Here is a 21,927-nt window from a genome sequence, read left to right as displayed (position 1 = left end):
TTTTCCGTCTAAGGCAAGAGAGCAAAATAGGTGCGCTACACCAGATGGCTGGCTAACCTCTGCATCTATGGATGATGATCGGAGGATGTGCACGACGCACCCTGATGAGGACACGCGGTCCATTGCTCTACGATTCTGCAACGTTGTGAACATTGTGAGCAGCGAGAAAGCAGGCGAGCTAGCAGCTAACGGGCCTTGTGTTGTGAAATATGCGTGACCGCTGGGGGGCGCCGCGGTTCCGGTTCGTATGGCAAACAGGTCATTCCCTAACTAAACATATAGGCAGCAGCATGAAACCCCATGATGTTCCTCTTTTCTACTCCATCTACGCGCTACTTTCTTGCGGAGGCAAAAAACGGTAGAGGCAGTAAAAGTAGCGATGGCAGCCGCACCAGTATGGCGTCGCACTAACGTTGGTTCTTGTCTCTCGTATAGCGGCTACTAGAACCAGCAACAGAACAGGGCAAAAGGGGGGTGTGTGTTTAAGCGGCAGCGCGACACGCGCCCGGCTGCTTCGGCAGTCCGGCGTTGCCGACCAATGCCCGCCGATCCAGAAGAGAAGTGTTTGGGTAATTTGTCGAAGCGACTGGGAAGAAGTCGGCCACTGGGTGGGTAGGGGCAAAGCAAGAAACCCAGATGCCTTTTTTCCCCTAGTTATTTCCTACAGCAGACGCCTGTGTTTCTTATAGCCACAGAACGAGGAACCGCTTCCCCGGCCCAAACCTACCTCCATTACTCCCAAACCCCGACGGATCCCCTTTTATACTACGGAACGCAGAGCAAAGGCCTTCAAGCTACCGAGCGAGAGGGCACGCCAATCCTTCTCGGGGGATCGAGGGGTTTGAATGGGACCACAAGGGCAAAGCTGAAGGAGACGGGAGTGGCAACGAAAGGGGTAGAAAGGGGTAGATCTGGCGGTCGCCGCAGCGACGGCTGCGCCAGTGACTCGCTCGAGAAGGAGGAATTGCTGTATAATTCAATTTTCATGTTAGGCTTCCTCCTCCGTTCATTGCTCGCCGTTCCGCCGTCGTTCCCGTTTGCTTTTCGCCCGCTGCTTTTGCCGTGAGCGCGCGCACCGGCCCCAGTTTCCTCGCGGCTGGCGCTTTGCCCGCACCACTACTCTACCCAGTGTGTCCTCCCCATAGAATCCCCCTTCCCCTACTACACTCTACGCCCTAAACGGCGCCGCGGAACCAAAGAGATGGAGCTTGTCTCGAGGGAGCGATTCAACTGGGAGACCGCGGCGGCAGACGGTGGCGAGTACTGTACGGCAGAATGCCCGTGGAAGGGATACGAAGCGCAGCAAGGAGCAACTGAGTGGTTGGAATAGGGGCTTTTGGCTGGAAAGCAGTTGTAGGGTTGGATGGAGTGCAGATGGTGCCAGCTGCTAACCCTGCCAAGCTGGCCGGGCTGGCCGATTTTGCCCCGAATGCCTTGCCGCCCAGCTCCCCATCCACCACCCCACAAACGACACCAACTGCCGGTGACTAGCATTTAATAGCGGACCGACGAGAGGTTCAAAGTGAGGGGAGAGAAAGATAGGAAGGCGGAGGGGGCTTAAAGAGAAATATGGGCATCCAATACGGATGGGTTGCAAACACCAATCAACAAATGCCCCTATTTCGCTCCACAACGTGAGCACATGGCACCTTCACCCATCCCATAACAGTAGGAATGGTTGAAGCCGTTCCTTGCCCTAGCGCGATTAGAACGTGCCTTCAACTGTTGAATATTACGTTGCGGTCAGGTGGAAGTATCAAAACTGCATAGGGGGATGCTCGTTTCAATTGAATAACGATGACGGTATTGATGGAACGGGTGGCATCGGTGGCGGAAAAAAGGAAAGAAAAATAACTCCGGATATCTTCGAATGCCCCGTTAACTTTTTTCAGCAACGGCAAAAAGCCGGTCTTGCAGGAAATGCAAAGAAAAAGAGGATCAAGGTACAGCGCAGAACTAACAAAAGCCACCCCGTAAAAAAAAGTGACGATGGATCTTGATGTGAGAAATACTAACAAAAATATGGCTTAAACAACGATTAATATCTACAATAATGAACTTTGTCTTGTTTGAGTTTAGCAAACGAGGAATACCCAGAGCCTAAACACTACCAAACGTTTCAGTGAAGTGCTCCTGTATTTTTCTCCAAATATCCATAACGCCTAGTAAATATAACTATAGTATCACTTCAACTTTAACAAATAACGACATTCGTTTAATCTGGACTCCGACTTGTTTGCTAACTGTATACCGCTGTTAACGTCTCTTCCCTGTTGTCAAGTTATTACGATTTTCTATAAACGTTCAAGATTCACACAGATCGAACATGTTTCATCCAACTTCTTTGTGCTTGATCCACGACGGCAGTATATCGATTATTAGGAAAAGTACGGGCTGCGTAAGATAACAGTGGGAATTCGAAGATGAAATTCGGGCGAAAAGAGTAGGAGAGACCGTCGTGGGCATGAGACGTGTCTATTAGCGCACTTAAGGCAAGCGGCTTCCTTCTTCGGAAAGGGGGTAGTCATTTGTTTGGCAACTTCCTCAGTGGAGGCAGCTAGGGACAGAACGATGGCTCCTAAGGGAGCTGTGTGGTCGGCACAATGATGCTTTTCTTGGCCTCTGGAACTGAAGAAAATCGGCGAAACTGGAAGCTGGCGTTGGGACGCTTGTCCCTCGAAAGCACCCAATGGATCTGCTATTGAGTCGCTTGCCTCATACCGTGTCTCACGGTTCTATCTCTCTGATCCACCGCTGTAAAGCTATTCCGCGCGGATTTGTAGCCTGAAAGCCCCTAGACTCCTTACCCGCCACCAAGGCACCAGGAAACAAGCCAGCAACCTGGCCTTACATACCCTTGAACTCCCTTGAGGATTTTACCGCAACAAAGCTCGTCTTAAATTTAGTTCGTGCCTGTTCGCTTTAAAGACAATAGTGCGTGACAATATATTTCTGAAGGGGGCTAACATGGAATCAAAAATATAACTGATCGAATGTCGCGCTAAATAGAAAAGTAATTCGCTATAGAAACTGGGGCTGTTAGCTGGCTTTGATCCAGTTTTAATTTACCCATTTCAATAACCCAGCCTGCATACATTTCAGTTTCGCAAAACATTCATTCAATTATGTCAGCAATAGATGTGTGGACAATAGGTCCCTGACAATGGAGTGAACTATACACATATTTGTAAAAGCCACCCTGCGGTGCCTTTGTTAAATCGTCACCGTAATCGAAAAATCAATACAACAATCAAATAGCGTGAAATAAAATAACCCACTCGTGTTGTCGTTAATTTATCTTTAGAAATAAATGAGTAAAGGTGGCGGGGATCCTTCAGAAATGACGGAAACCATAAGTGTGTATGTAAATATTCATAAACCGGAAGCGCTGGGACACGAAAACTTCCGGACGACGCCTAACTTGTTACCTCCAATTAAACTACGAATGATCCACCACAGCCGCATCTCGTGCTGGGGCTTCTTTTAAATGCTAGAAGCATCACGGTATTTGGCTCTTTAATTAATCGCTCTTGCGGTTGCCCCCCAAATCAACGGTGAGTGAAACTTCAGGCTTCAAGGTGAAATAGCAATATCGGCACCCAAACCCTGTTTGGACCAGCCATCGCGGACATGGACGTCCAACAACTTTTTTCTGGGCTCAACAGCGACCCTTCCTAAAAGACGGGAGACGTCTTTTCTATCTGCGCTTGCTCGCTCTCACTGGGTTTCCCGCTGCGCGAGTTCCGCCAATAACTAGCAAACGAAACGTGTAACTGCCTTTGTTCGTTTTGCTGGCCGCCGCTGGGAAATTCGAATCAAATTCCGCTGCTCCGACAAGCGTCTCGACGGCAATTGTCGATCTGCCGTAACTCATCTCTCACCGTTTTCCGTGTATCTTCTTCATTGAGGCGCTTGGCTTCTAGCTTTTCTGGCGTTTCTATGTCTCTTTATGTCTTTTGTGGTTTTGCCGTTTTGAGCGAATTCGCTTGACGTCAACGAAGACGATTAGGGTGTCGTCCCACCGGGACGGGGTTACGATCACCGGTCATAAACAGATGTCCGCGCCACGTGACTGTTCTCATTACAGACAAACGTTTCTAGCGCTTATTAAGATGAGCCGAAGATTATATTGCATAATTACATACTGTTAAACGAATCACAGAAAAGATCTACTCCATCACTAATACTCATACATAGGGTACTAGATCTGGTTAATAATAGTGAAGCTTAGCGATTTGTTCGGGTCAGTCATTGTAAATTTATTCAGCTTAAGATGCCACATGTAAATATGCATACAGATGATATATATTTCAACTGTGTACGAATGTCGCATTTGGAGCCCAAATGGCGGATCGTTCGCTCGCGAACATGGTTTCTTGTGATTTCTGATTATGCTCACTGCGATATAGGAATGCGCTCAATTTGAAACAAGAACAAAAGCACCACGATATCTTCGTACACAGGCCAGGGTAAACTACACCTTTAGAGCTACTACCAACCCGCGTAAATTGAAAACAAGAAATTTCGTAGTTCTGCCAGCTTGTGCCGTTTCTGAATTTGTTACATCTTTCATGTAGTTGTTCCGCGATGCCGGAAAGGGCGTGGCTGCACAGTATGTGTTGCAGTAATAGAAAACAGAGAAAAAGCATTTTAAACGATAACCCAGTAAAACACGCCTGAATACCTTGAGTTCAAGCATAACACTGGTCATAAGAAAAAATACTAGAGATGAAACACGTAGCAGTGACGACGAAGAAAGAGAGAGGCAAAGTAAAAAAACCGCGTCCTATGCGCAGATCGATCAGTTGTTCTTTAACCAGTTCCATTCAGTCTTCTGTTTGACTTTCAGACCCTATTCTCTGTCCTGAACAAACGAGGACAGATAAAGACAATTCAATCTAGCCTCCGTGAACAGCAGCAGAACCCAGTACTGGAACAGACCGCTGCGCTCTAAGCAATTTCACCTTCTGTTTGATGAAGTCAATCTAACTGAATATTTCTCGGATGCCATAATATTGAGCAAATTATCTCCTTAACGTATTTGTTGCTGTTCATTTGCTGACCCCGCATTATTATCGTTGACGCCGTCCAAAATAAGAAGCAACAGACATTTCGTCGTCCAGTCCATCGAATGTGGAGAAAATGACTAGGACAATTACGCTTTTATAGCGAAGCACAGGCGGGGAAAGGGTGACCGTCCACCGTTAGCAGACGGTTGGGAGAGAGGTGCTTTCGCGCGTTGGGGTACAGTTGGGGCCGCTATCGTCGTTCGTGGTCGTCGTCGTCAGGAAGGGCGAACCTCAGGGAGAGAGTTGTGGGGGGTCGAGGTACGCTGGGGGAACTGGCGGAAAGCGCACCGTGCCTGGGTGGACAGCCAATCAATAGGAACTACTAATTAGTGCAATGAGTTGGGCTAGCACTGCAGTGCCTAGACGGGATCCGTGCAGCACAAGGGAACGTACAGCAGAAAGTGGGAAAAAGGAGAGAAACAAAAGTAGCTGGCAAATGGGACGCCCACCACCACTTACTAGTATGTCGACAAGAGAGCGTCGACTGGAGCATCTGCTACGGCCTGCAAAGGATTGTATGCTGCTGAGTAGACTTACTTGCGAGTTAGCCAGCTAGTTAGCCACCTAAGACGTTAGACCAGTGGCCGAAGATCTGGCCCAAAGGGTACTGGTAACCCATACAGCATGATGGGGAGGGTGGACACCGAGTCGGAATGAGTGCCACAACGAACCCACGATAAGTTTACGTCTTTGCTGGTCTGCGCGGCCGCTCCCAAGATGGACAAACGCTGCAGTGTGTCCGGCCTACTGTCGCTGTGTGTCGACATTGGTGATAGTCATGATACTGGCGACCATATACAGAAACTCGATGAATCGTCTAACCGCCGGGAAGTCCGGTTTTTAATAAAAGCAGATCGGTACGCCCGTATGTCCTTTTCTACCTCAACATACCCCCAAGCAAGCTTAAGCAACTTGAAGTGAATACCCCAATAACAGGGCGAAGGAAAGGTACGCAGAAGTAATGCGCCAACTAACTAGATGGGTGGTTCCTTATGGCGAATTTGTCCGACACAGGCGCCGCCTTACACAGGAACGCTAGAGGGCGAGAGGCTCGAAAAAGTAACATCTCAAACGTCTCATTTCTTTTCGATACTCGCTGGACGGGTCTTACTATTCGGTCAACACCTTTGCGATATGATAATCTCTCTAAAGAGGTCCCGGTCCTTTCAAACAGAATGTCTAAAATCCGTGGCGTTTTGCCAGACGTAACGCCTTCCCACTTCATAACGAAAACCGCCCCAAGAGAATCAGAATGGAATAGGCAAAATATACTCTTATTCTAGAACATGAAGTTGATTTACAGCGTCACGAGGTCACAACACGAGGAGGATTCGGATCGGGATCTCGTCTCCCCCCCCACCTCTTCCTCCCAACCGGGATGGACAGCGGTTACATTAACAAGGATTACGGCCGACTAAGTGGTTAGACGGGGGCATGGCAAGCGCGAAGATCAGGCCACAGGCCGACCACACCGGGCTGAAGCAGACAGCAGAAGGTGGGTCTTTTCCGCGACATATGCCGCTGCTGCTATGACGACGACTACCGCAGACTAGAAAGCTGATGGAAAAGTTTAAGAAGTATTCGACCATCTGGGTTGCTGGCTACGTCGCTTCTCCCAATATTCTGCTCCAATATGGGACAGTCCTTCTGAATGTTCATAAGCCTCAATTAATGGCTACATATGCACATGTTGTTGGTTTCGTTCACCCGGATCTGAACACTGCCAACTTGGACGTACACAGCAACGGGAGTGATGGAGTGGCTGTTGCAAAATTACCCAATTGCAATTAGTTAATTATGTATACGTCATGTAATTATTTTTTTACAGAGAAAAATCAAAAACGAAGCAAAGATACAAAACTAAACAAGTAACAAACGAATAAGGCGTACGATGACAAAGTGAGTAGGCATGTTTAGGCATGCATGAAATATAATTATTTTTCCTGTATTTGCCGTACTTGCTACGTAAAAATATTTTTGGCTCGACTGCAGCTAAATTCAGTTACCGCTCGTCAGCATGGCGGTCCGACGTTTTTTTTTATAGAAGCTGCCTTGTGGTGTCTATAGAAGTTGACAACACACGCGGCAGTTCACTACGTGCGCCAACATCGAACAGCCATTCGTTGAAACACATAGAACTATGCACAGCTACAACTAATGCAAGCTTTCAGGCAGATGCGCACGCAGAGGAACATGCACGCATGCACGCACGCACACACGAACTGCTGCTAAGCTCTTCTGTCGTCGTCTCTAGTGCTACCGGTGCGATAGCAGGTCGAGAGTTTACAATGAACTTTAAATTAAAAATAATATCTAGCAAGAATGAGAAACATTTGCGTAAGAGTGTGCGCGAGTGCCTGTCTGCCTACGCTCCATAACGTCGCGTTCCCACCTCGCGCAATTGCCTCTTTTCCTGCCTATCTCCTATTTCTCCCTTGTCGGCTAAGTCTGACAGCGGCTAAGAGGGCAGTTCTGTTCAGCTGCCTATGAGATTGAACATACAGCCAGCCGCTGTACAGAACATGGAGCTCGCTGGCCATTGTCCTGACCATCGCCTCAGGCAAAATGTTCTCATAGCTGAAGCAGTAGCAGCGGCTACGGCCGTACCGACCGTAGCAGCAGCGGAAACAACAACAGCAGACAGCGCACAAGTCTCAACAGCGGTATTTTTAATTCTGTCCCAAAACAGTCCCATTTCAACATCTTTCTCGATTCCTGCTAAACTTCTAACATCAACGACTAGCACCTGCCCAAGCCGAGCTATCGCCTGAATAGTCCGATAACCAACGGCCAACGTGGCAACGCCGCTGCCGGGCGTCGATGACAACGAAAGCCCTTTTTTCGTCCATTGCCGTCACTAAAACCGGCGGTTCCTGCAGCAACCTCAACTTTGCTCGAACACGGGGTTTGGGATATTTGGGAACTTGGGACTAATTGGGGAGTTAGAAGGTGGAGGGACTATGGGAACTCTGCGAGTAAGGCAATACCGGCAACGGCGGCGTCGGAATCGAAGGCGGGAACGGGATCTGAACAAGATTAAGGAAAAAGGAAAGACGAAGGGCAGAGAAGAACGGAGATCCTCTCTAGCGAAAACTTAATTATTTTTCCTTCTAATTAGTATGAAGGTGGATGCAAGAAGGAGCTGGGTTAGATAGAAGAGCACCGACCGATGTGCCCCGTTGTTGCTGTGGCCGCCATTACTACGAAACATATGAAAGGACTCAGTGGGGCCACAGAGAGCAGCACCGATGGGATGGAAGCATGGAAAGCTGCGAGGCGGATCACGGCACGGAAAACATGGTCTAGTCGCCGTTTTCTTCCCTATCCACTAGCTAACCAGCCTACCTGCGAGAGTGCGTCAACGTACGTGCAAAAAAGGACCGAGAAGAAAAATCCTAGCAAAGAGGATCTAGGGGTAGCAGAAAAAGGGGGGAGAACTTGAGCAACCGACAGCTGTACGTCAGTAGAATAATATTGCTGCTGCTACCACTTCTATTGCAACTTCTATGGGAGTGTGTAGCCGTAACTGCTACAAAAACCACTGCTCACCTAGATGTCGTCCTTTTCGCGCAGCTCTTCTTCCTCCATTCCTTCATCCCTTCTACATGTCCCTTGAACTTGCAGCGTGCCCTCGTTTCCCCCATGCTGTTCGGCCCTCTCCACTTAGATATGGTCGAGTATCACGGCCTATTGCCGCACTACTAAGTTCGCGGCCGTTTTTTGTCGTTATGCCTGCATGTGGCATCATTTTGCAGTCAACCGCGCCCCACACGTTCATCGGTCCAGCCAGACCAAACTTCTCTTTTCATCTTTATTATCCACATTGTACTTATCATGACCATCGTACTTATACATCCACGCTTGCCGTTAGCTGTCAAAATACAAGTGACCGCTGAAAGTGGTCGTGCCAAGGAAATCTCGTCATCATGCTTCCAGCATCCGTTGTACGATCCACTAACAGCCCGGAGCGCTGAATGTAGGAACGTCCGCAACACCTACCCATAAAGTGACTGCTAGAGAGCGTCACCACTCTTAGCAGTGCGAGCATACTGGACTTAAAGGGTGCGACAAGTCGCTACTCTCAGCATGATGACGCGTCAACTGTTGACTGGACATCAGCATCAAGCTCAATGATACAACGAGCGGGAACCACACAACCTCCCGTATTTTAGAGCGTGTTGCATTTTAGATCCCAATTATATGTCGCCTCAATCTTATATGAGGCAAAGCTGCCCTGTAACTTTTGTTAACTGCTGTTGATACAGTAAGCTATACTTTCCATTCTTTAGCGATTTAAAGTGCTGCCTCTGTCTGCCTCCTAAAATACAACATATTTTACTTTATAAAAAGTAATTTATTTTTTTTACCGCCTAGTTACATGTATTGTACACGTGCAGAGAGCGCCGTATGACCTCAGCAACATCGCACTGATTTTGGCTGAAAGTAATCAATAAACATTTTCCTTTTATATCGCTTTTCTTTGTGCAGAAGTGAGAAATGTCACGAGTAAAAATTATTTGATCGACTGCCACCCATATTTTACTTATTCCTCAAACTACCCCTTCCTCTTCCTTCTCTTTGCTGACTACGACTTCCATATTTATAGACTTCTTATCCGGATGCCGGCGCGACATCAGGCTTGTTCTAACTCAACCCTCCATGCGTATTTTTTTTCGACTTCCTAGTATATGTCGATAGAGAGATTGAGCCTTCCTAGGCGAGCCACTCGCTTCAATTTGACGTCCCTCTTCCTGAGTGTACAGACGACTATTGTACTTGTCCTAGTGCTAGCCGCGCTGCTGGCGTGTCCAAAGGATCAAGCTGAACCCTGAACGGTGCGTACGACAGAGAAGCAACCGGGAGCCCTGAGGGGTTCTCTCTTCGACCGTCGTAGGGGGGGGGGGGGAGTACATTTAACTAATCAGACTTTGGAGGCAGCAATCTTATCATAGCAGTGCTACCACCGCCGTCGCCGGCACCAGCAGCGACGACAGCATCAACAACAACGACCTTAACAACAACATCACAAGCAGCCCGAGCACGGGCTGATTGTTAGGCGTGTTTGCTGGATCGGTCGCTATTCAGTCAGACAGACCCGCCAGCTTGGTTTGTTCGTTGGAAACAATGAAAGCAGCGCAGCTTCTACCGGTAGCTGGGCGCAGGCCGCGCATCGCCTGTTTCCCGGTCCGGCTATGAGTAGACACAGCGGCCAGACTCCATCAGGTAATGACTTAAATCAGATTGGCTCTCCACAGATCCCGCCACAACCCCTATTCCTACAGACTTTCCCAACGCGTCCGCCGACAGCTAGCCTATCCTTTCTCAGTCAGTCTCTCCCCCAAAGGAATTCCTCTCTGCCAAAAGACTACTACTCCCCTTTCCCAGGCCAGCCCGGGCCAGGACAGGCCAGCCGGCTGTGCTCCATCGTCCGGTACCATGTGGCCCGCCTGCTGCTTGCCTGCCTTTGGTCTGAGCAGCGGCAGCAACGGCGACCGCGGCAAGGATGGTTAGCCGGTGGTAGCGACCGACCGTGGCAAACCGCATTGGCAGCTGCAGCAAGCTTTCGATAGCAACGGACAGCTGCTAGCAGCAGTAACAGGCTAACAGAGAACTTAGGCTTCCTCTTCACTCTAACTAAGTCTTTCCCCTTTCACATGACCCCCGTCTTCACTGACGTAACAGCATCAGCGTGAGTGGCGGCGGTAGTTCAAACTGATTGAGATCAGACCCATTGCGGCAGCGGCGGACGGCAGCCTCAGACGACGATTGAGTCGGGTGGGAGACCAACTAGGGTTCTCCCGCAAATTGAGACTATCGAAGAGATCCCCATCGAACGAACAATACGCCCCTACTACTGCTACCAGAAGCAGTAGCCGCCACCGCCTCAATCTGCTGCCCCTCCGCAACTTAGCCCTTTCTCGCATTCACTCACGCGCGTTTCTCTCTCTCTCTCTCTCTCTCTCTCTCTCTCTCTCTCTCTCTCTCTCTCTCTCTCTCTTACTTTCCTTCTCGCCATTTTCATTTTCTCTCCCTCTCGCCGATACACGCAGTTACGCTCATAGTACTCCAATCTTCTTGGCCCCGTTCCTCAGTTCAGCAGCTATTTAATTTCGATGTGACTATCATTATCGTGATTACAGTCACATCTCAATAATAATACTAATAGCCTTGGTAGGGGCAATGGTATAGCATCGCTGCAGGTATAAATACTAATGTAGAAGCATGAGACGATACTACTTGATGTAGCAATAAAAAGTACTAAATAATGATAAAGGCCCAACACTAATAATAATAGTAATGTTCGTTTCTATATAATATACATAATGTTACGTTTTGGCTATGTTTCGCCTACTATTATTCCATAAACCATTATTCAATGAGACGAATAGGAGGGGAATTCGCAATAATAGTGAGCAAGCCACATTATCAACAAATGTACCTGGTCACGTTACCATTGTAAATAAATACACAGGTCCGCTCGACGTGAAGTAATTTAAGGCTTCATTAAAGCACACAGACAGTATATATCCTCTATATGTGGCAATGTATGTTCGACATTTGAGCTAAGTGAGTTCGTCCCGTAGCTAAACGCTGCAGGCAATATGTCTGGCAGAACTGGAGCTGGGACTCCTGTTTCGTGAGCTCGTGATACGGCTGGTGTAGTCGTTCATTCATATGGAGTTGTCCATGAAACGTCCATGTGATATGAATCTCACTCAAAGACCAGCGCTCAAATGCCCCTAACCGTTGGTCCCATTTGCATCGTTTATGACCAGTTCGGGTTTAGCTGTACTTCAACATCGGACCTAGGGTAGCTTTGAGCAAGATACGATCTGACCATTAGTGAGATTAGAGCTTGCTGGTTTACACTGCCCCACGTTTGCGAATGGTCACCGGAACACCCGTTCAATGCACGCAGTGATGCTGTCTAGCTGACAGAAAAATACCAACCAACGTACTTGATACGGCCGTAACGATGCTCAGTATCGCCGCCAAGCAAAGGGTGCGACTCCTAGAACCAACTTCCAAGCGACTTTATCTTGCAAACAAGTAAGGTCAACTGTAGCTACTAGCATAATAAGACTTCCCAAGCCAGCTTCCAAGGACAGGGTGCCACCGCGGCCGGTTACATCGGAACGGAATAGCAAAAGGCAGGCCCATCAAACGGCCATTATCTGTTAGGCTAAATGATATATCGTTACCAACCTTCCAGTTAAACACCCCAGGACATCGTCAGAATTACCTACAAAGGATCTACTCTCTATTCTGACTAATTCATTTCCGCCTAAACCAGCCATTATTCCTACAGACTACAAGTTTATTTTACGGCCAGCAATGGTTTGCGTTTACTGAGTTGCGGTACTAGCACTGAGAGCTGAACACTTACCTTTGTCGAATAAGTCCAACAGTGTATATCTGGGTCGTTTGTTGATTTGTCGACTGTAGGCACAATTATACTCTAATTATAGGCATTATTTTAGAGGTTCTCTCTCTCCCTGCACGTCTGTTATTTGTTCCACAATCGCATCCAATGGTCACCTACACCCATTGAACATTGACGCCCCCGTCCCTCGACAGCGGCCAGTATGAACTGTGGAAATAGTCCATTTGTATGTACAGCGCAAAAATATTGCCCCACCTGAATTTTACCGTCACACACTAACACCGTTTGTCTACCGTATCTCAATCAGTTCCACCAATGGCTATTATGAGTGAAGCTGTACAGTTAGGTATTCTGAAACACATGAGTTTGTCGCAAATCAATCTTAGTTATTCTGCACATGCTTCTGATGTACCCCTTGAAGACTAAAAGCCAAAAGTGTAAACTGGATTTAAATTATACAGATACCTAGATTTTTTTTGCTTCACGATGATTCGATTTTTGCGTTCCTTCGTATCTGATTGTTGCTGCAACAACTGCTTCTTTAGATCTTGACGCTGCTACAACCTGTAGATCCTATCCTTCTATCTAAAGATAGAATTCACCAAATGAGAACATGTTCCTGCAAATGATTTTGAAAATGTAAAGTCTGTACACGCTATGTAAGCCTTTAAGAACTAAGGAATGAAAGAAAAATTACGATTTTTTTTACAAGCAGCTTTCAAAATCCACGCCAGATAAATACAGCGGTTTACGAGGGAGAGTATCAGTTAAGATTTCAATAGACTACATATATCTGTCTGCGAAAGACACATAAACCACTCTATATATTTACCCCTATAGATCATGGAAGCGTTAATAAAACTGCTGTCGTATCGCACACGCTGCGTAAAACATTTCGAGTGCAAGAAAGCAAAGGATATAATTAGAAAGTCATCTTCATAACTTTGCAATTTAGCACTGGCCACCTCTCTCAACTAATAGCTAACTAATGTATATATATATTTATACACACGTGGTACTACGTGTGCATGCGTACGTTTGTACGTGGGGTACGAGCCTATCGTGGCACCATAGTCTTTACTAGCTCCCCTCAGTCTACCTCGAACCAATCCCATCGCTTATTACTGATCATAGCTGATTCCACCCGACCCCGAACGGTCACCCCCGTTCTAGCGTCGCCCCCAGACAGACCCTCTCCTCGCAGTAGCTTTCCGCAAGCCGCACAACCCCGATCCTCTTCGTCCCCCCCTCCCCCGATACGTCCAGCTCTCTCTTTGATTCCTCCACCAAAACTAAAACTTGTTCCTGCAGCTGCTTCCGTTGCAGCACCGCCCGTCGGACACACTGCAGCGTACACACCTTCCACCCACCCATACCCACTAACCCCACTTTTAGCCTTCGCGATACTTCTGTACTCGTTGAGTCGGTCGGTCGCGGCGCGATCACGATGACGCCAACGATGAGGGTCGTAATAGAGTTATCCATCTGAACACGTGTTCCTTCACCCTCTGAAGAATCGAGGATGATGGAGTTTGGGGCGAATGTAGAATGGAGCAGTCCATATCGCTCGCGACCATTATGGAATCGAAAGAGCGACGAGCTGGTAGGGATATGTAGAGGGGAAATGGTATCCGAATGGGGAGATAATCAAATTGATTCGTCGATGGACGATTCGTCCACGAGGCGGCGTAGACTACTTGCATAGACACACGGTGGACGACTATAGAGACTGAAATACATACAGACAAGCAGCCTACTGCATTGCTAGATATAGGGTGTTACAGTGTGGTCTAGATCGACCGGTGAGTCCTTGTTTCCTTGTCCGCTCCCCCCCCCCCCCCCCCCGGCCAAACCGAATAGAGACTGAAGAAAACGAGGGGGTCAGCGGCTTGCTATAGCCATAAGGCAGAAGTGATAGTCCTTGTGGCTTCAGTAAATACTATGAAAGAGAGACACAAGGCTGAAGGAGGGAACAGAGAGATCTACTATGAAGAGGAGCATACAGAGAAATTGGTACACCCATTAGGGCAGCACGATCACCTCGGCTTCGAAATTCCCATCGTCCGTCGACGAAATCATAAAGTCACCCCAGTCCATTGTGAGTAGAGCGAAAACTTGAAGTGTGAGGCTGGGGAGGCACAGCCTCTCTCCCTGGTGATGTCTGACAGCCCACCGATAGAGAAACAAGCAAGGTGACCGGACAAACCAGATCTAGTGCAGATGGTGCTGTTGTAGTAAACTGTGGCCTTTGATTGTGCGAAATTCTCGACGCACACAACATATAGATAGACACGTTCACGATGTACGCTACATGCTACATACATTTGTCTACCTAGTACGAACTCAGATAGAAGAAAAGCCAATTTGTTTCAGACTTTGACGAGAGGCGGACATCGGCTACCTGTATATTATGTAACAATTTAGAGAAGATGATCGCAAGCTTATATTCCGACTAAAGGAAAGAACTATTTTTCTGCAACTTAGAGAATTTTCCATTATTATTATAATCCTGGAAGATGTTGGTGGTTTCTTGAACACTAGCGAACCTCTATGTCCTGCAACGGATAATTACTGAGATATAGATTTTCACGTGATAGTGTTGGCCACATTAATGCGATAAATTGATCACATTATGTAGCAACTGTGGTTCCATGAATGAAATATACAACAACAGCGCTGGCATTCCTGTTTGAAAAAACTTTGTTGAAACCTTAACGGAAGACATTTGAATTGGGCCTGGTCGGGAAACACCAAAGGGCTCATTAGAAATCAACTACGATCCTTCCAGATCGAGCATACGTCACCGGAAGCTGATAAAGCGTAGGGCGTATTGTGCACATGACATTGTACATATGATTAGACAATAAAGATACATTTTGATCGAATTTCAGTAAACGTTCCGTCAAATAAAAGATAAATGACAGAAACAGCCAGCATCAAAAACTAGTTACGAAGTATAAACTCCGATTGACAGCTTTTTTGCTCTACAAACCATTGTCCACCCTTCGTGTCCGTCTTGTGGCCGGCCCACAGCAGTAAAAGATCATAGGATTGCATGGCCATGATTGCAGAAGCGTAAATATCAACTGAGACTCACTTATTACAGATAGCTATAGATATGTTACTTGTAGGAATGCGTTTGTTTTTCTAAATAAAATAGAAAAATATGCCCAAATGTATATTTATTGCTAAGCACACATACGATCCTGGCTATCGTAGTTCGTGATAGGTAGATATATATATATATATATATATATATAAAAGGAAAATGACACCGACAGTCTGAGCCATTTAACTATGATTATGTTGCCTGCACGCAAAAATAATTCAACTACTCACTCCCATATCCAGCTACCTAAAACCGAACTGCTAAAGGTCAAAGTATCACAAGCATAACGATAAATATGGCTGTAATAGTCAATTATACAGATAGCATACTATTGGTTATAATGACAGAACTTTCTGTAATGCTGGCGCTAGCAGCGTAGTAATCAGCATACACAGCGACAATACCGGCAGCAACGAAAGGCGTTCGGCCAAACAAACGGTCGAAAGACTTTTTACACTTCTAAAAAGGCGTTGTTGTCGCTATGATGGCCGTCGTTGTTGGCACGGCCGCAGCACTAGCGCCAATCTGACTTTTGTAGCCGCTTCGAGTGAGCTAATCTTATGATCATGAACTGTGTCAGTGTGTAAACTACGCCATCGAATTGTGACGCCCGCCAGCTGAACTCGCTGTTGCGTGGCTACGCAGCAGCCAATATCAAAGCCGATGACGACGACGACGACGATGCAATTCTCGAACGCTCAAACGAGCAACGTAAAGCTCTCTACTGTAGCTCGACATGGGCGGGGAGGCAAGTGACGTCAGCGATGTGGACCGGTCGGCTGGCTTGTATCGTAAACGCCGTCGCTAGCCCCACTCTACAGCTGCTGCTGCTGCTGCTCCTCCAGCGTCCAATCTCTTTACGTATCACCAACGAGCGGAGTTGAGCGCTTGCGAGCGACGGAGGTGGTGCGGACGACATTGCCTTAAATCGTCAAGTTGGACAAGGCGGCCGTGGCTGCGTTAGCGGCCGCAGAGAGGACACTGCAACCACCGCCGTCAACGACAATAAAAAGTCCCACGACGACGGCGACAGCATCCACGATTTGATATAAAGAGCAAAGGAACACGTTAGATACGCGTCCGCTATAGACTCTTGTAACACTTGTAATAGAACGTAACACTTGCTATTATCATAGTAATTAGGCTTTCTGGGGAGCGATAGAGGTAGGCCTTATAAAATGCTTGATAATGATAGATACATTTTTTGTTCAAGATCTGATGGTACTTGCACACGTAGAGTGTTCAGGTGTCAATAGATGATGATTGTTTGATATCACTGTAAAGTAAATTATCAGTTTGCATATCCTAACGAAGTTAATTGTGTGTCTGAATCCATGGGCCGACGTCAGCCAAAGTGTTATCGCCAGTGAATGCGACCGATAAGTAAATTTATTTAATTAGTACTACTTGCTTCGTTTCGCTGTACTTCACCAAATTGGTCTGCAGTCCTCTGTTGGTGATAATATCTAGCGGGAATAATTTTTCCATTCATCGTAACAGAGATGTCGCTAAAGATGACGACAATGCAAACGCATCCATCTCAAACTACGATACATCATCGCATCGACTACTTCCTGAACAGAAACTGTAATACTTGCCGTTATGTTTTCGATATTATGCCGTCTGAATGACAGCCTAGAGGCTTCTTTACAAGATAGAGGCGAAGAAGACAATCTATGATGGCTTTCATCATTCACGCAAATCGAGCGTGATTACTGAAATTTCTTGTCGCTTACATCCCTTGAGCTGTCCAATTATCGAAGCGACAGCCCTATAGACTTTAAGAAAAACCGTCCAGTGGCTGGCGTTAAATGGCATGAACGGGACAGCAATAGCACGAGTGCTTTGGATTTTTTTGCCGGTATTTGTTTCGAATCTGCTTGAGCGTTTCGAATGCGCAATCGCATTTGATAGCGTCTTATTGGATACTATCTAAGATAACTCATCCATTCTCGGCCATAGCAAATCCTCTAACGAACCTCTGCGACGTGAACCACTAACAATTGAGTTTAAAAAGTTCTCCAGTAGCACCTTCCGCCTAATTTTCGTGCGATGCACACCTTTAACACCTTCAAGCGGTTGTTAACGCGGTGCGTGAGAGCCCTCGTAAGGCCACGTGAAACGTTCTGTTTGTACACGGGTCCAAGCGCGCGCCTTTTTTGAGAAAATGATTATCGATACAGATCGGGATCACGTGGCAGTTGCCCTTCAATCCACGGAACCAACGTCCGAAGTCTGTAACTTTGGACTCCTCAGTTACCTGAATCCTACAGGATGGAATCTGGATACGACCAAGCGTACGTCATGCCACAGGCCCAACGCGGTGAAAAATTGAAGTCCTTACGCACCCCAACATGCCCTTAGCTACTGCTTTCCAATGATTTGACTGCAGTGTAAACATCTGGATTTAGTTTTTATTACATTGGGAACGTATAACTCTTTAGCGATAGTGGTACGATTGTCAGCCTAACGTTACGCTGTCGAACACTAATTCCGGACCTGGACCTAGAAGTGACACAAACATTGTAATTATTCCTTGTTGTCTCTTGTTATTTCACAGCGGCAACATTCAACGATAGCACTCTCACTAAATGACCGTAGCTATCTATCAATCAACGTCTTTAGATATAACATTATTAGTATTATTATCATTGTCGCTCCAAACGATTTGGATTTCCTCCGCTAGTCGTTTCTGTTGAGCCTTTTATGTCATACTCACAGTTCCAGACATTATCGTTTACAATTTCACGGCGTCTCAAACCGGAACGCGCTTTAAAGGATACATACATACATATATATATATATATATATATATGTAAGTTTGAAACATAGAATTATCATCATTTGTCTGGCAGATTCAGCTTTCTCTACTTGCTATTGCTAAGGGCAGTTCTGTCGCGCACCTTATCATTGTCAGCATCGTGGCATTCGGCGCTAGAGCATCGCTTTGCTTGTTGGCGTTGCTTCTCAGACATAGCCATGGCCCTGGCCGCAGAAAGCTAGCAGCGTTAAGCGACCACAACCAGTTGGCCGCTTGGCCGCCGCTGCTTCCTCCTCGCCCGGTACTGCTCGCGCACTGAGTATGACGGGGGATCATCAGCGCCACAAGAGGCCGTGAGGATAACACTAACATCGAGCAGCACATGAGGAAAAAGAGTAGTCGCAGAACGAATGGCGGCAGCAAGATACGAAAGGCTTCTGAGCTGTAATTGTCTCTAATGGCAAGTAATGATCCCGGAGAAATCGGAAGAGCGGGACGACGATGAAAGAAAATCAGGGACGGAGCAATGGATGAATGGCAAGGGATTGAACAGCTGAGAACAGCAGCATCCACGGAAAAATAAATTGTCCATAATATACTTCGGAACAAAGTCACGACCGTAGGACAACGCCACCGCCATCACCTCGTCGTACGCACTCTGCTTACCGCGTATTCTACATGCTTTCGCCCTGGCAAAAAATACCTACCCTATAATGTTAACAGCCTGTTGAAATCAATAAAGTGTTTGTGCGGTTGGCCGCTTACAATCACAATTATTAGCAAGAAAAATATATCCCATTGTTTCTTTTATTAATGTTGCTTTTCGTAATGTGTTTTTAGCGCTAATGTAACACCGGCGACCCGCCTCTCTCCACGTTTACTATTACATATATAATAATTAAGTTAAATGAGTTCGATCTATGCGTGCGTGGTAGCTCAAAAATCTCATAATTTAGTCTTCGACTATCGTTACGGTCACAGGATATACGTATTATGTTACGCACATAGAACTCGTTGATTGTACTGTAGGGCTAATTACGGAGCAGTGCTATCCCAATCCTAATTATATGATCGTTCGGCCGTCGAAATAATCACGAACCCGTTTTGGGCGGATAAAGATTATAAGGAAGGGGGCAGAGGATCAGAAAAGTATGCTTGTACCGTACCTAATGCTAGCTATGTTTACGGTTGAATCTATGACTTCTTCTACCATAATTTTACTCTACTGTTGCTTGGCCTATTTAGACCTAGATTCTACGTCCTGTATCTTAGCACGAATTTATTTTGCTCGGGCCGCTCTTATTTGTTCTGCTACAACCTTGCTACGCTATTTACTTTCATCAGATGCTCGGATGTTTATTTGCCCATTCAAATAAACATAAAGAATCCCGTTTAATGATGCAGGTTGAAACTAAGCATGATCGTAAATCACCCACAATTTAATTGCGCAGCCGAGCTGATTGTTAATCTTGCACCACTCCACTCAGGTACTTTTTTTTTTTAATTTTTTCTTCCTTTTTCTGCTATTGTCCCGCCTTGATTTCTCTGAATAAGACTTTCCTACTCACAAACACATGTACCTAATCGAAGAACTCTTACAAGTCATTATATTCTACCTAGCCCGTCACATCTACTTCATTTAGTTATTTGTATACTGATGATTCAAACATGCATGCAGTACTACGCATGTAGCTTGGCTGTTGAACAACATGTAAACAGCAGTACATCGCTTCCGCTAATATCGTTGACGCCGTCCAACAGCTTCAACAGGACCGATGGTAACAATAAGCGCGTTTGGCTTTTGATGCCATTCGTAGACCTTGTCGATGATTCGCTTCTCGTTCAAATCTACACGGCCACCAATCTCTATCACGGGTTTCGAATAGTTAAACTATGAATTATTGTAGCTGTTGCAAAAACACTATTATAAACAACACTGTATCAACAGACAGAAGTGTCCGCCGCTGCTTTGTCGCTGCGTCCATCCGCTTGGATGCGATCAAGTCCGGCAAATCGTTAGTTAACTTGTGGTTCCACGGTTGTTATTCAACTAAAGGCGGATCGCTTCGCGAGCGGCGGCATGGAGGAGGCTCGTAGAGGCTTCAAGCTTGAGACGCCAACGTTAAACGGCTCGTAGTTTACGTAACTTACGATCAAATGACGAAATGGGTTAGCAAGAACCGATGTTGGGTCGAATACGATACTAAAAGTACGTACATAGACAAGCATACAACCATGCCAATTGAACCCTACCACATCGGTTGAACTATCTTGCCCTACTGGATAAGTGAAAAATGTATCCAGGGCCCGGGCATAACGAATGAACGAAACTTTAAATAACTTGCTAGTGATTAGACGTTGTCCTGCACATTAGTTGCGTTAATTTACTAAAATCCCGATTTTGCTTATTTATCCTAAGTTATATTGTTAACTTCGAGACACAGCTCTTTTTGGAAGTGGCCAGTACATAAGACTGGCTTTTTCATAATTGTCATTAGGTCAACAAGAACCAATCACCGAACTAAAATCTATCAAAGTATTCACTAGACGATAGCACTCGCACGATCTCTTCTTTTTTCTGTCCAAATTTATTATATTAGGCTCGTTCTATTTCTTCAAGCTTTCCCCCTGTTGGCACATAATTCACCTCTTCCGGCAACCTTCGGCACCCCTTTCCAACGTTTAGTCTTCAATAAACCGCACCATTCATTTCCAACCCTTCTCTAAACTCTCTCTCGAAATATTCCGCTCTTAAGAGTGTCGTGGCACAAACATATACCGTGAGAGCGAACCCCCCGCTCAACGGACAATACATCCCTTTTTATAGAATAAGCGAACTTCAGACGCGCGACCATTAGCTAGCTCTAGTTGTCTGTTCTGCCGTAAGCGACAAAACACTGCCATCAGCTACAGCCATCCCAGTAGAGATGGTAACAGCGGCAGCAGCGTGGTCGCTGCCTCTAGCTCCGCAGTTACAGCAGCAGCTGAACAGGTCGAAGACAAGTTAACGACCCACTTCTGGGTCACTAAACTGCCGCTGCTACTGCCGCTAGTCGGAGACGCCGTCGGTGCTGGCAGTACAACAACAACCAGCATCAACAACGATGACAACAACACCAACAGCTAACTAGTAAACGCTCAGGAGACGGATAAGCGAGCGACGAAACCGAACGGCAACAACATACAATACAATAACAGCAACAGCGGCAACACCGCAAAAAAGCGACTTGAACCAGCGGACAATAAAGGGAAACGCCGACAAAGAGAAGAGCGGGTGGGCGGCGAACGGTTGTCGCTCGGAAGTAAGGTAACGAAATGGCAGAAGGCAAAAGAAGGCCAGATGAGGTGAACAAGGCTAAATAAACGACGCTAATAATTTGCCAATGTGCATGCACACCGATGTGTCATTGAATTATAGTGTACAGACAATCTCAGAGGTCCACTGCAAGCAAATAACGGCAAAACACGACTGGAGAACGTCTCGCCACGCTTTGTATAGCAGTGTTGTACTTAGGTTTGCTTTGAACTAAATGGATAAACTTGAGTATTGTCACAGCCCAATTTCAGGCGTCTATGCATGTATAATAATAAATTCGGGTACTAC

The 21,927-nt window shown here is 46.5% G+C and overlaps 1 protein-coding gene across 1 annotated transcript in view; it reads right to left on the bottom strand.

Moving 5' to 3' along the window:
- The window catches only part of LOC111249814 (LIM domain transcription factor LMO4-like), a 126,037-nt gene that overhangs the window by 57,099 nt on the left and 47,011 nt on the right, over positions 1-21,927 (bottom strand). The gene's annotated exons all lie outside the window — the stretch shown is intronic.

The sequence above is a fragment of the Varroa destructor genome, unplaced genomic scaffold (genome assembly GCF_002443255.2).
Source record: "Varroa destructor unplaced genomic scaffold, Vdes_3.0 BEIS01000001.1, whole genome shotgun sequence".
Taxonomy (NCBI): Eukaryota; Metazoa; Arthropoda; class Arachnida; order Mesostigmata; family Varroidae; genus Varroa; species Varroa destructor.
Note: the sequence above shows the minus strand (reverse complement) of the source record. Positions and strands in the feature narration are given on the sequence as shown.